This window comes from Pan paniscus, chromosome 1 (genome assembly GCF_029289425.2).
Source record: "Pan paniscus chromosome 1, NHGRI_mPanPan1-v2.0_pri, whole genome shotgun sequence".
Taxonomy (NCBI): Eukaryota; Metazoa; Chordata; class Mammalia; order Primates; family Hominidae; genus Pan; species Pan paniscus.
The window spans coordinates 101,170,305-101,184,996 of NC_073249.2; the positions used below are offsets into that span (position 1 = coordinate 101,170,305).

At 42.8% G+C, this 14,692-nt stretch overlaps 1 pseudogene; it reads right to left on the reverse strand.

Annotated features, from left to right (window-relative positions):
* LOC117978246 (neuroblastoma breakpoint family member 15-like) overlaps positions 1–14,692 on the reverse strand; it is a 512,107-nt pseudogene that overhangs the window by 12,104 nt on the left and 485,311 nt on the right.

Here is a 14,692-nt window from a genome sequence, read left to right on the forward strand (position 1 = left end):
CAACATTGTAAATCAGCACAATTTGTAGCTGGGTGAATGGAAGAAACAGTTCTATTCATCACTTCCTCATTTTCCCTAAATCTACAATCTCCAGATGTCACTACTGAATTAACAGCCAACAATTCCACAACATTACCTGGGAGACACTGGCCCTTTTTCTTCCTCTTCCTCATCATCACTTTCATTTTCTGTAAATAAATTCAGAGAAGCAGGTCACATTAAGCAATTCATACTTCACATATGACCAAATCACTGTCCAGTCATAGCACAAGGACATAACTATTCTCAGTCCAAGAATAAGGATTCTGACAGGAATATTCTAGGGTGTCCTAGATTAACTTTGGTGAGAATTAGATGACCCTGCTTTCCAGACCCACAGGCCAAAATCTCCCTCTACGTGTAGACCATAATGCCATATTCCCTGCCTGAGTCAAAGTTAAACAAAATTTTTTCCCCAAAAAAATCTCCAAAAATTGGTCAAACAATTTTCTAAGAGTGTTGCTGCAATACGGACTTATATCACCAGGTAACATGGACATTAAATGTTTAGAGGCATCTATACATGAAACACGACTGATAGATAAATTTGAACAACTCTTGCTTTAAACAGAATCTGTGATTTGGGAGGCCAAGACAGGTGAATCATTTGAGGTCATGAGTTCAGGACTACCCTGGCCAATATGGGGAAACCCTGTCTCTACTAAAAATACAAAAATTAGCCAGATGTGATGCTGTGCACCTGTGGTCCCAGCAACTCAGGAGGCTGAGGCAGGAGAATCACTTGAATCTGGGAGGCAGCGGTTGCACCAAGCCAAGATGGTGCCACTGCACTCCAGCCTGGGTGACAGAGCAAGACTCCATCGCAAAAAAAAAAAAAAAAAAAAATCCACGATGCTACAAAGAAACATTGGATCAGCCATTGCATTGACAGGGTGGAAAATCAGGGTCCAGCCTTGCTTTATGGAAATATATCAGCAAAGTAAAGAAGAAAAGTTTCCGTCCTGATTTCAGGGTGACTGTGCAGCTAAGCAAGCTGACTTAAAGGAGATCCAGATGAAAGCTGAGAGCAGTGAAGCCTGGGGAACAATATTTCCAAATACAAAGGCAAGGCTGCCAGCTTCCTTAAACAGGCATAGAAACTCCATGGACATTGTTCAGGGACAGATGACTTAATCACAGATGACAAGAGATACTGAATCGAAGCTAGGAGGCCTGACAGATACTGCCTGTGCACCTCCTGCACTCAGGTGACTATGAGATTGTCACACTTGCCTGGGGTTGAGTAACTTGATACTGGGGACTGGCAGACAAAGGCATGACATTAGCTGAGAAGGACAAAAAAACTCCCTGATATCTGTTTAGAAACCCATCATAGTTTTTATTCAAATGAATTTGTGTTTATAGAGCCTGTCTTCAGAGTTTATCTTCCTCAGCCTAGAGAGAGGTATGAGACACAAGGAAAACAGAGGCTACCTGGAATAATGTGTACAGCATCCTCCCATTCAACATGAGAGGATGAGCCAATGAGAGTTGAGTCGACTTTGTCTTCCTCAAATGTGATTTTGGTTTTCCTATGTGGCTAGTTGGAGTCATAAGGGCCATGGCTATTTGAACAAGTGATGGCACATTCCTCCAGTGAGTCCTCAGGGACTTCCTTTTCTTCAGCCTTCTGCATCTCCCTGATGAGCCAGGTGGGACAGAGATGACAGAAGATTAAACACAGACGGATTGGACCCCAGGGAGTCCTAGCTGGTTTTGACAGGCGGCATTAAGAGAGTGGTCCCAGAAAGCAAAATGGAGGTTCCCATTAAGAGGGAACATGCAATCCTGTTCTCTCTGCAACAGAGCATGGCTGCCATGGGAACCAGAGAGGAAGAGAGCAGCTGCTGTTCATTGCACTGGACAGATAGGAGCTGAGGAGGATGAAGACTCAGCTATCCCTGTACGGTGCAGACATGACACTCGGCACACATAGAGAAACACGACAGCTGCCACACCCTGTGTCTAAGCTGGGTTATATTTCACATACTGTGGCCAAGCGAATGCGGGTTTTTGGCCCATCATAGATGCCAGAGAGGGTGTGCCTCCTAGATATTCCTCATATGTTACCATCCATTAATTGTTCCTGAGTATTCAGTGTTACCTGGGGGCAGACGATTTCTGCACTTTCTCAGCCACCTCAACTTGAACATCTTCATCGTCATCGTTGTCATTTTCTGTAAATACAGAAGTGTTCATTCACATATTTCCCACTTCACAGTCTGCAAGCACACTCAGCCCAATGTTCAACAGAGACATGAATATCTAGGCATGGGTCACCATTCAACTGAAAACTCTCATGTTTCATCTTTAACAGAATGCCCTGGCATGGTTTCCTGATCCATCAGGCAATGCATTTCTGATGTGGAGGGCCACCATCAAGATGTGGCCAAATATTGAAAAGACCTTTTGCTTCCCATATCACTGGAGGCTTGTGCAGCCTCTCTCTGGATGTTGGCAGCTGTCTCCCCAATCCTGCCAGATCTGATTCCCAGGCACAGGCTTGGTGTCCTGTCACAGTTTGCATTTCAAACCTAATTCTTTCTCTTAGAAGCAGACAAACTTGTCCCACAGTCCTCTATGCACAGAAGATTTCAAGCCTCCAAGTGGCTTCTGCTGTGTTATTCAGGGACATTCTATCCATGGGGAGTGATCCAGTCTGAAGCACTTCCTACCACAAAACGCCCCCACATAAAGTGCCTTCTCCAACATCACACGGCGAGGGGCTTCATCTCATTTTGGAAAGCAGTAGTAAGTGTTCCCACATTTGAATGTTTCAGACCCTTGCAAGAGACAATTTGCCACGGAGAGAGAGAAACTCAGGAAGGACAAGTCATTCACTCTCTGACAGTTACTAAGAACATTGCCAAAAAGACAGCCTGGGAACCTTCTTTCTTAGCCCAGAGCTCTTTTCACTCTAATAAGCCTGCTCCCATCGCAGCCTTCTTCCTGTCCTTTAAAACTAGACAGATGCTGCCTCTTGCTCCAAAGACCACCTTCCATCAAGGGAGGAGGGACACTCGCAATACTGTGACCTCCAAACCCATAGGTTTCCCATCTCCGTTCTTACCCAAGAAGTCCTGGTCATGTCATGGCCACATAAGCTTAGTGGAAAAAAACACCATTGATACAACTGTCATTGTGAAAGTATGGAGGTCTGGAGCCTCTCATAAGCCTGGGGTTTTGGGTCATCAGGGCCTATGGCCACCTTACCTGGGCTGAGCTTTTGGACAAGTTGCTGTGCCAGTCTACACCCCTCAGCCAGCTGTTCTTGGAGGTCCTGCCCCTGGGACTTATCCGGCTCATCCGGAGTGAGGAGGGCCTGGAGATGCTCATGCAATGAGCGGGAGGCATCTCTCCCTTCCCGTAACTTCTCCTTTAACTGGGTCAGCTCTCGTTCCTGAGAGTGAACCAGGACTTTATATTGCCTAAGGTCAGACGGTAGAGAAAATTTAAGAGTAGAAAGGGTTGAGTGATCCATTCAAATGTTGCAACAGAGACTTCTGAGACAATGTCCTCAAGGAGACCTTCAAGCAGAAGGTCAGCACATGTTGAAAGGAATGTCTGTGGCCAAGAGAAAGAATAGAAAATGGTTTACAGGCTTCCTCTGTATCAGAGAGGGCTCCTGCAAGATCCTCGATGATGTTCCATTCATCTTTCCCCTCTGTAAACAAAAGTAGGTGTCTTCCTAATTCCGTTTCAAAAAGACATCCTTTCAGTTCCTCACTCTGGCCATGGACATTTCCATGTGAAAATACACACAGTGCATCTTGCGGCCACTAGATACAAAGCCATGTACAGAAATGAGGCCAGATGCAGATGGGGCGAATCGAAAAGACGAAAGAAGAAAAGAATGATGGGGTCGAGAAGGCAACATTGATTGAGTGAAAGAATGAGAAGCCGCAGTCAGTCAGGAGGTGATTCTCACTAAGGGTAAGTGGGGTGGTGATGGCACACTATTTTGAGTATACTGAATGCTGCTGTGTGGTTCACACTCCTTTGGTTAATTTTGTGTTATGTAAATTTCACATCAACAATTACTTGTTTGAAAAAGAGAAAACAAGGCTCTGAGAAACAACTGCAACCCATACATTTTTATTATACTTCTTCTCTGCTTGATAAATACTTGTGTGTTGCGAGCCTGCCATGGCAATTCCTGCCCTTCCCCTGGCCCAGCTTCGTTCTTACTTCCCCCCACCGAGCTGTTGTACTTCAGAGATTTACACACCTATCCCCCTGCCTGCCCCCATGGGGTCCCCTCACCTGAGCTCCTCAGCTTGCTTGAGCTGCTCCGCAAGCTTCTCCTCCTTGAACTGTCGTCGCTCATTCCTCAGCATAGATTTTATGAGGTCTTCGCACTCTTCATATTCTGAGAAAAGACAGACACGCCTGCCTCAGTGGAAGGCTGGACATGCTGCTGTGGTCATTGCCTACAGGGCAGGAGCCAGGTCCATCCCAAGGACAAAACTCTCCCCAGTACCAGGGTCTAGACAGGGATTTCCACATCTTTACTCTTCAGTCTCCTGACTTTCTGGCATCTGATCCTCCAAAATTTAGAGATGAAGAAAGAGAACCTCAAGGGCACATCAAGGAAGTTGACAAGATGATTCAACCACAACGAAGTGGAGTCAGAATTCACAGTCCCTGAGGTCTGACTCTGAATGCGGGGCCACTTTCCCAAGCCTTGCAGCCTCTCCTCTAAAACACTGCACCGGGGCATGAAGTAGTGATTTCTTGTACAGTCGGGAAGGCCCCTAGGACTATGGGACTGATGGTTTCCCTTTTACTGGGAATTTCAAGGACAAGTATGCGAAAGATTTTTAAAATCTTTGATTTTTAAATCATATCTTTAGTTATGATTTTAAGAATCATATCTGAAGCTTAAAGAGTGACACATAACACCATAAGGCCATGAAGGAAATATGCCCAAATGCTAATAAAGTTTGTGTTAATTTAGAAACAGCAGAATGAAGAACTAATAGATAGTGTTTACTCTGTGCCAATAAATGTTCCAGGAGATTGACAAGAAATTGCTCATATAATTCACTGCAGCAATTTACAGAGGTAGGTATTATTGTAGTACCCTCTGAACAGGTGAGGTAACTGAGGGACAGATAAGACAAGCAACTTGGATGGAGCCCAGGAGACAGGCCCACGGTCCCTGCTCTGTACGCTGCACTGCTATCTCCACACATTCTCGAGTGCAATCTTTCTTCCTCTTTAGCAACAAGACTCTGTGCCCCAGGAAGCAGGACTTCACTCTCACCAAGCTACTCTCTGCTTTTATTCTTATTTTTGTTTATCATTATTATTATTATTATTATTATTATTTTTACCAGTCTTGCCCTGTCGCCAAGGCTGGAGTGCAATGGCAAAATCTTGGCTCACTGCAACCTCAGCCTCCTGGGTTCAAAGGATTCTCCTGCCTCAGCCTCCTGAGCAGGGGTGATTACAGTCACCTGCCACCACGCCCATCTACTTTTTGTATTTTTAGTGGAGATGGGGGTTCTCCATGTTGCCCAGGCTGGTCTCAAACTCCTGACCTCATGATCTGCCCGCCTCAGCCTCCCAAAGTGCTGGGATTACAGGAGTGAGCCACCATGCACGGCCCCTACTCCCTGCTCTTGATGCTGTCACTTATAGACAGCACAGGTTCTATTAGGAGTAGACTCCTCTTGAAGCCCCTCAGAGCAGGTACTGGCTACTATCACCAAGTTTCCCTCAGAGTCACGAGAACAGAGCTTTGCCTGTTGGGCCTCAACAGAAACTTGAACTGAATAAAAGTTCACTAGTCTCAGACATTTAGAACAACAGACTAGATGTTATTTGTCTGCAGGATCTTATATGGTACAGAGAGGATTCTTGAAAACACGATTGAGCCTCTTGGAGAAAACAGGTCATTCTGTGCCTGTGTCAGAAATCAATAAATGGCAGTTTAACTCTAGTCCCACCCCCACCTGATTGCAAACATGGAAAGTTGCTAAATACTTTGGTACCTCTGTCTTCCAACTTTAACAAAATGTTAAAATACCCATTTCTGTTTTCCTAGAAGTACAGGAAGGATGAAATTATTTTTGATGGAGAGAGCATTTAGTGTCTCAGAGAGAAGACAGGACATCATTCATCACTTTCGTGATGGTGAGCCTATAGATCTTACTGTATTTCTTCTGTCCATTGGCCAGGAAGCCGGCCAGTTGAGTTACAAAACATTTCTCTTGGAGGCTTCTGAACTGCTGTTTCTTCTCTGCCAGCTGGGGGCGCAATTTCTCATTGATTTCTAGAATGTTCATCTCTGCCTTCTCGCTGGACAAAGGGCCGGCTGATACCACCATGCTGACGTTTGTGGCAGAAGAGGTGGGGCCAGGGACTGGGGAGAAGAAAGGCAAACACATGATGGGTTAAAAACTGGTGAAATCAAATAGGTTTAATCAGGACTGAGGGATGTCAGTAACTGAAATTCTTAACTTACTGTTGTGAAAAGTGTGATCGCTCCCCACAGCACTTTAGGATCCTTCACCACAAAAACAAGGTTCGAGGTGCCTGAACTCAGAGCTGAAAGCACTGCCAGTAGCTCAGACTCTGATAAGAGTGAGGTAGAATGTGGCCAGCATGCCAGGTAACCGTCTGCAGTTGCCATAACAGAATTAGAAGGTGGGGGTGTCATGGAATCTTAGGAGCTCTGCATTCCAATTGCCCAGGCTTTGCTGAAACACAGGCACCCTAGTCTCACCTGAGGGTCACCACCAATGGGGATCATTCCTTCAGCATTCACTCTCAGTATTCGTGTACCCTTGTGACAATGCCACAGACCCGTGTCTTTCCCAATACATCTAAGCATATTCCTCACTGTTTATCTCTTGTCTGTACAACATCATCAAGGCAGAAACAGTTTCCCAACAGGTTATATTTTCTTAATGGTAGTCATGAAGTCACCCCACCTGCTCTCAGTTAAAACAGAGCTGAAGGCTTTTCCACAGGTGTAAGATATCAAACTTTTAGCCTGCCCTGATATCCTCCGGGTCTTCTGCGGTTTTTTCTGTATCCACTAGAAAGTGAATGAATAATTCATTTTTTAAAAATGTTTTCTTTCCTGTCTCAGTATCCTTGCTGCTGCATCCCATTGTTAGACTGATTTCTTCTTTCTTACCGGGGCACCTTCTTGGGTTTTCATTACATTCTAGACCAGTTTGACATCCCTACGTCCAAAGCTCTTCCTCTATGTGGGTTGATTTGTTTTTTAATGTCACTGAGCACTACATTTTATACTTGTCACTTATAGATGTCATTCTAGTGCCACAAGACCTCTTTTCAAGGTATCAAGTGATCAAAGTCATTTATATAGAGGTCTCCTGAAAACATGTGTGACCATCTATCTTGCGAAGTTTTGTAAACCTGATGCTATTTTGTTGTTTCCATTTTGTTTTCCCATGTACTGAAAAGAACAGGGCCACGAGCAGTTCTTATGGAATATGGTTTGATATATATTTTGTTGAGATGACCTAACACCATTGATTTTGGGTTGCATTCCACTAACAGAACATGGCAAGATCAAGGTTATGGTCACGGTTGGTTGGCGATCCTCAGTGTTGCTGCGCAGTAGAAGGTGAGTTTGAGGTGAGAGGAACAAGTAGGAAAGAGTGATCCCCTGAACCACCTCTTCGCTTTCTCAGCTTTCATCCCCACCTAGGTTTTGTGAGCCTGGAACTTGAGAGACTGTTCTGTAGCCCAGGTCTCCTAAGATTGGCTGCTGGACTTGCCTGAGTTGAGGGTGCAGTGGGTTGACCCTGGGCTGCCCAGCATTCATGTGGAAGTGAAGGAAGGAGGACTGGTTAATCCCATTTGAAAGCATCCCTCTCTGCAGCCCGCACCATCTTCCAGTGACACTGTAAGGATACTGCTTTGAGATGTATCAAAGGCTTTAAGTCAATGTATTTTCTAGGGTCTGGGAGACGTGACATTCTGTGTCAGAATGAAAATCTGTCGAGTTTCTAAATGAAAAAACTGCAGGTTCACAAAGTGTCATGGGTTACTTGAGGTCACAAAGGGATGAGTTTTCAGCACTGCCAATAAAAGCAATCACAATAATTATTCAGTAATTATCCATAGGATCCGCACAATCCAGTAAATATTCACATATTTAGTAATTATTCATTGACCAATTCGTACAAGTCATTTTGCTCAAAACTGTGTTTATATTTGGACATTGTATCTTCATCATAATCCTTAAGGTAATGCTATTATCTATAAGTAACAGATAAGAAACCTGAAGATGAGGGACAGCTAATCACGTATTTGGCCATATTTCCATTTTTTGGTTTTTGTGATGCTGGAAGAATGACCAGAATGGGTCACGGGAAGAGTATTCATTCCTGTATTATTTTCCAGGACAGAGGTGTGCCCTTCTAGAGTACTGGGACCAAAATTCAGAAGTGTCTGAAACCTTGCTTTAACAGTATGGGAAATAACCTCTATCACCTGGAATTTCCCTGGAACTTTGGAATATACAAGAGAAGTATGAGACGTGGGTCTTCCCTTGGCTGTGTTTAATTCACTCTTCTATGGAATACCAATGATTCTAAGACTTTTGCCTTTTTATAACCAAAATGTATGTCTTATGGAGAAGATTTTACACTTTGCTCTATTTAGAAAGAATAAATATGAGCAATAGTTTAGGTTTTATGCCCTGGACTTCATATTTTTCTGATTTCTGTTTTGAGATTAAATTCTCATGTAAATAGAAAAATACTTATTATTTCTCATCAGGCCAAGTTTGTTATCAGCTTGAGTTTTTGAAGATGAAGCACAAACTTTTGATTTTATCTTTGTCCCCATCAGCGCCACTCATTGTCTCTCAGTATGACCTGGACTTGCCCCTGCATTTACCCTCGTCCTGCTGAGCCATCTCCATGCACTGCCCAATTCCATCAGTGATTCGGGGTCCTCCCAAGGCTCCCTGAAATGTGCACAGGGATCAGGACGTCAGACACATTCCAGACACAAAGGCAACCCACACTGTAGAGTGAGCAGCTGTGTTCCCACTTCCCTAATGTTCCAGTGATGTCCTCAAACTGAAGGGAACACTTTCCCTTTTTAAGGGTCTGTTCTTCATGTCTCAATGCCTCTGATCTAGTGAACACAACTGTCCTGAAACTGAAAGAACCTGCTAAATTTCGGGTTTCTGGTTAGGTGGCTAGAATAGGTTTATAAGACTTCCTTGCTTACCTATGACTGCTGAAGTTTGAATTCTTAGCAGTATGATTCCTTTTCTTGTAAGCTGAGCAGCTTAGGAAAGATTGGCCATGTTGCTGTGCAAAAAGAGGTAAACTTAATTTCTACTCAAAGCATGCTTGAATTTGAAACTAGGGCTTCCACTCTTCCAAAGTTGGACTGTCACTACCTCAGGCATGTGTCCCGAAGGGCTCATGTCTCTGTTGTACTCAAAGTTCAAATGGAGCTCAGCAAGCCAGATCTCCTTTACTTCTAGGTTCCCTCAACAGTTTCTCCTCTGCTTTAGAGACTGCCTTGAAAATATTCTTGTCCTGCTGTTGTGTTTTGGCTTTAGAATGATGTGCTGCAGCTCAATGGGTCCTACCCCCAAGTTGATCAGAGTAAGAAACAGCTGGGAAAGTCAGTGCAAATTCAAGTTCATCGTCCTCCTTACAGGGATTCTGATTCAGAGGGCTCAGGTGGGGCCTGAAATGTGTTTGTTAACATGACTCAGATGTGCAGTCAGTTTGGGGACCCGCTGATACCATCGACCTTATAGTTTATGGGATGATTCTGTTTTGCTGATAAAGAAACTGAGGCATAGAGAGTCTGTAACTTGCCCAAGTTCCCCTTGCTGTAAGTCCTGGAGCCAGATCTCAGGTGGAGCAGCCTCTTCCCCATCCCCTTCCCACATTTTCCAATTCAGCTGGGTCAATTCTTTCCAAGTACGTGTTTCTCTCCCCTATACCTCATTTCTGAAAAAAGGAGAACTGGAATTTAACTTCTTTCATCTAATACATTTCCTCACAACATGCTGCCAGCATCATATTCTGGCCACTTACTATTAAAGTGAGATGCCTTTTTTTTTTTTTTTTGAGACAGGGTCTTGTTCTGTCACCCAGGCTGGAGTGCAGTGGTGATTATAGATCACTGCAACCTTGAACTCCTAGGCTCAAGCGATCCTCCTGCCTCAGCTTTCCAAGTAGTTGGAACTCTAGGCACACATCACCATTTCTGGCTAATTTTTTATTTTTCATGGAGACAAGGTCTTGCTATGTTGCTCAGGCTGGTTTTGAACTTCTGGCCTCAAGCGATCCTCCCACCTAGGCCTCCAAAAGTGCTGGGATTACAGGAGTAAACCACTGAGCCTGGCCCTGAAATGCTTTTTTTTTTTTTTTTTTTTTTAATGAAAATACAAGGCATGGAGATGTGGAAAGACACCTTGCTTTATTACTGTTATTATTATTTCTATAGTATAATTCATATATCACAAAAATCACTATTTTTAAGCATATATTTCAGTGTCTTTTACCATATTCCAAAAGTTCTGCGACCATCACCACTACCTAATTCCAGAATATTTTCATAATGCCAAAAAGCATGCCTGTACCTATGGGCAGTCACTCTCCAATTCCCCGCTTCTTGCAGTCTCTGACAACCACTAATCTACTTTCTCTATATATAGATGTACTTGTTCTGGGCACTTCCTCTATATGGGATAACGAAGTGTGGCATTTTGCATCTGCTTCTCAGCATTTTGTTCTCAAGTTTCATCCTTTTTAGCCTGCATCAATACTTCAACATTTTTATGGCCAAATAATATTCCACCATATGATTATACCACATTTTGTTTATTCATCAACTGACGGTGGTTTAAGATGTTTGCACTTTTTAACCATTATGAATAATGCTGCTATGAACAGCTTTGTACATGTTTTTGAGTGAACTTCTGTTTTTCATTTTCTTGGTTATAAACCTAGAAGTGCAATTGCTGCATCATGTCACTTTATGTTTAACTTTCTTTTATGTTTAACTTTTTGAGGAACTTACACACTGTTTACCAACTTCAATGGCTATGCCATTTTACATTCCCGCTAGTAATATATGAGAATTCCATATTCTCCATAACTTTCCAAACATGTGTTGTCTTTATTTTTTCTTAAGTCATACTAGTGGGTGTGAAGTGGTATCTCATTTTGATTTAAATTTACATTTTCCTAATGATGAAAAACATCGAACATCTTTGCATGTGCTTCTTGGCCATTTGTGTGTTTGCTTTAGAGAAACCTCTACTCACAGATTTTTTCCCATTGTTAAATTTGGTTGTTTGTCGTTTATTGCTCAGTTATATGAATTCCTTATATATTCTAGGTACTAGACCCATGTCAAATATATAATTTGGAAATAGTTCTCCCATTATGTGGATTATCTTTTCACTTCCTTGACATTATCCTTTGAAGCATATACGTTTTTTATTTTAGTGAAGTCCATTTATCTATCTATTTTGGGGTTGTTTGTGCCTACTTAAAAAATTTCTAATCCAAAGTCACAAAGATTTGTACCTATGTTTTCTTCAAGACATAGTTTTTTGAATGAGAACTTTTAAAAAATGAAGTGCAATTCGCTTGATTTCTTATTGTGGTGAGTGCTACAGTATTTAGTCTAAGAAATATTTCCTTAGCTGATCAGAGAACCCGGCCACTTCATTCCAGACTTCTGTGGTTTCAAACCACTGGTTTGTGGTAATGTGATAAAAGGCAGCAAGAGAAAACTAGTACAGGTGCCTGTCTCTCCTCTTGAATTTCAATTTCAGATAAATGTATGCTAACCCTCTAAGAGAAAAAAATCAATCAACCAATCAATGAAAGAACTACAGTAAAAATATTGCCCTCACCTTTATGTGGCTGTTCCAGAGCCCTTGCCACCTGAAGAAGACAATGAGGGGTATTTCAGGCACTTGAGGAGTGTGGCTTTACTGTTATCAATCACATTTCTGAAAGAATAAAAATGGTTCAGTGAAGGGATGGGTTGCCCCTCCACGCCTGTGGGCATTTCTCGTTAGGTGGAAGGAGAGACTTGGAAAAGAAAGAGACACAGAGACAAAGTACAGAGAAAGAAAAATGGGCCCAGGGGACCGGCGTTCAGCATACGGAGGACCCATGCCGGCACTGGCCTCTGAGTCCCCTTAGTATTTATTGATCATTATCGGGCATTTCTGGAGAGGGGGATGTGGCAGGACAATAGGATAATAGTGGAGAGAAGATCAGCAGGTAAACACGTGAACAAATGTCTCTGCATCATAAACAAGGTAAAGAAAAAAGTGCTGTGCTTTTGATGTGCATATACATAAACATCTCAATGCCTTAAAGAGCAGTATTGCTGCCAGCATGTCCCACCTCCAGTCCTAAGGCGGTTTTCTCCTATCTCAGTAGATGGAATATACAATTGGACATTCCATTGCCCAGGGACGAGCAGGAGACAGATGCCTTCCTCTTATCTCAACTGCAAAGAGGCCTTCCTTCCTCTTTTACTAATCCTCCTCAGCACAGACCCTTTACAGGTGTCGGGCTGGGGGACAGTCAGGTCTTTCCCTTCCCACAAGGCTGTATTTCAGACTATCACATGGGGAGAAACCTTGGACAATACCTGGCTTTCCTAGGCAGAGGTCCCTGCAGTCTTCCGCAGTGTAGTGTGCCTCTGGGTACTTGAGATTAGGGAGTGGTGATGACTCTTAACAAGCATGCTGCCTTCAAGCATTTGTTTAACAAAGCACACCCTGAACAGCCCTTAATCCATTTAACCCTGAGTTGACACAGCCCATGTCTTAGGGAGCACAGGGTTGGGGGTAGGGTTACAGATTAACAGCGTCTCAAGGCAAAAGAATTTTTCTTAGTACAGAACAAAATGGAGTCTCTTATGTCTACTTCTTCCTACACAGACACAGTAACAATCTGATCTCTCTTTCTTTTCCCCACAGTTCAGGTCAGGCCGTGGCTCATGTCTGTAATCCTAGCACTTTGAGAGGCCAAGGCAGGTGGATCACTTGAGGTCAAGAGTTAGAGACCAACCTGGACAACATGAAGAAACCCTGTCTCTACCAAAAATACAAACATTAGCCAGGTGTGGTGGCAGGCGCCTGTAATCCCAGCTATTCAGGAGGCTGAGGCAGGAGAATCACTTGAACTCAGGAGGTGGAGGTTGCAGTGAGCTGAGATGGCGCCGTTGCATTCGAGCCCAAGGAAAAGAGAAATAACTCCATCTCCAAAAAAATAAAATAAAATAAAATAAAGACGGTTCACTACTTAACTCCAAATATTATTATGTGAAAATGTATCGTCTCAATTTTAATAGCAGATTTTTAAAAATTCCTTTTCTTGTGCTCACCAGACAAGGTTTGGTAACAAATACCAGTCACCGGCACAGATGAACCAATTCAAGGAGAGCCATAAACAGGACTACTATTATGTTTCCCCAAAAACCATCCCTAGAATGCAATCTCTTCTCTACTTGTCACAAAACGAACACAATAGTCCACTATATAAAGTCCCAAACACAGGAAAATGTAAATATAATGAAATCTGCTTTCCAAATGTTTATTCTATTCAGACCCAGTCATGGGAACCAGGGATTAGGAAATGACTACAAACAGGTTCAAGGGAATTTGGGAAGTGACAAAATATGCTGAAGTAGAACTCTGCTGATGGCTGCACAATTCGATAAATCAACTTACATCATTGAGTTGTACATTAACAATGGGGGACTTTTATAACAAGTAATTCTTTAAACAAACTTCTGGGTTTCTATTTCAACATGGAAAGAGCTAGGCAGTCATCACTTGTCCTCACAGCTAGAAAAAAGCTGAACAAACTGAAAGTCAACCCTTCTAGGGTGGATCAGAGAATTGAGGTCACAGGGAAAACTGCCACCTTAAAAATGAGAAACACAGGCTAACACACAAGGAGTCACAGCTCACAGGGAAGAGAAGCTACTGGGGACAGCAAGTGGGAGGAGCACTTAAATGGTATTGACAGATTACTAGAAGCTGAGGGTAGCCTGGCTAGAACATTAAAAACTCCTTGAAGACCAGACTAAGGGGGAATCTCACACATTTCCAAGTGTTACTACAATGATCTCAACCAGGTTCTCATGATGAAGTTCAGAAAAACTCCCTGAGGTTTGGCACTACCAACTTCAGGACTTACATTAAGCTACAGTAACCCAAATAGTGTGAAGTTGGTGAAAAGAGAAAACACACACATATAGATGCATGGAAAAGAATACGGAGCCCAGAAGCAGGCCTACATACAGTCCACTGATCTTCCATGGAGGTTTGGAGACAATTTAAAACAGCAAAGATAGCCTTTCCAACTAGTGGTGCTAGAACAGCTGGACAACCACATGCAAAAAAATAAATAAATCCAGGTATGCATGTTATACCCTTTATAAAATAAATCTTACATGTAAATGTAAGGTGCAAAACCATAAGAATCCTAGGAGATAAAATAGGAGAAAATCTGAGGGATCCTGGGTTCAATGATGGCTTCTTAGATACAAAACCAAAAGCACAATCTACTAATGAAAAAAAAATTAAGTTGAGCCTCATTAAAATTAAAAACTTCTGTTCTGTGAAAGACACTGTTAAGAGAATGGAAAAAGCAAGTCACAG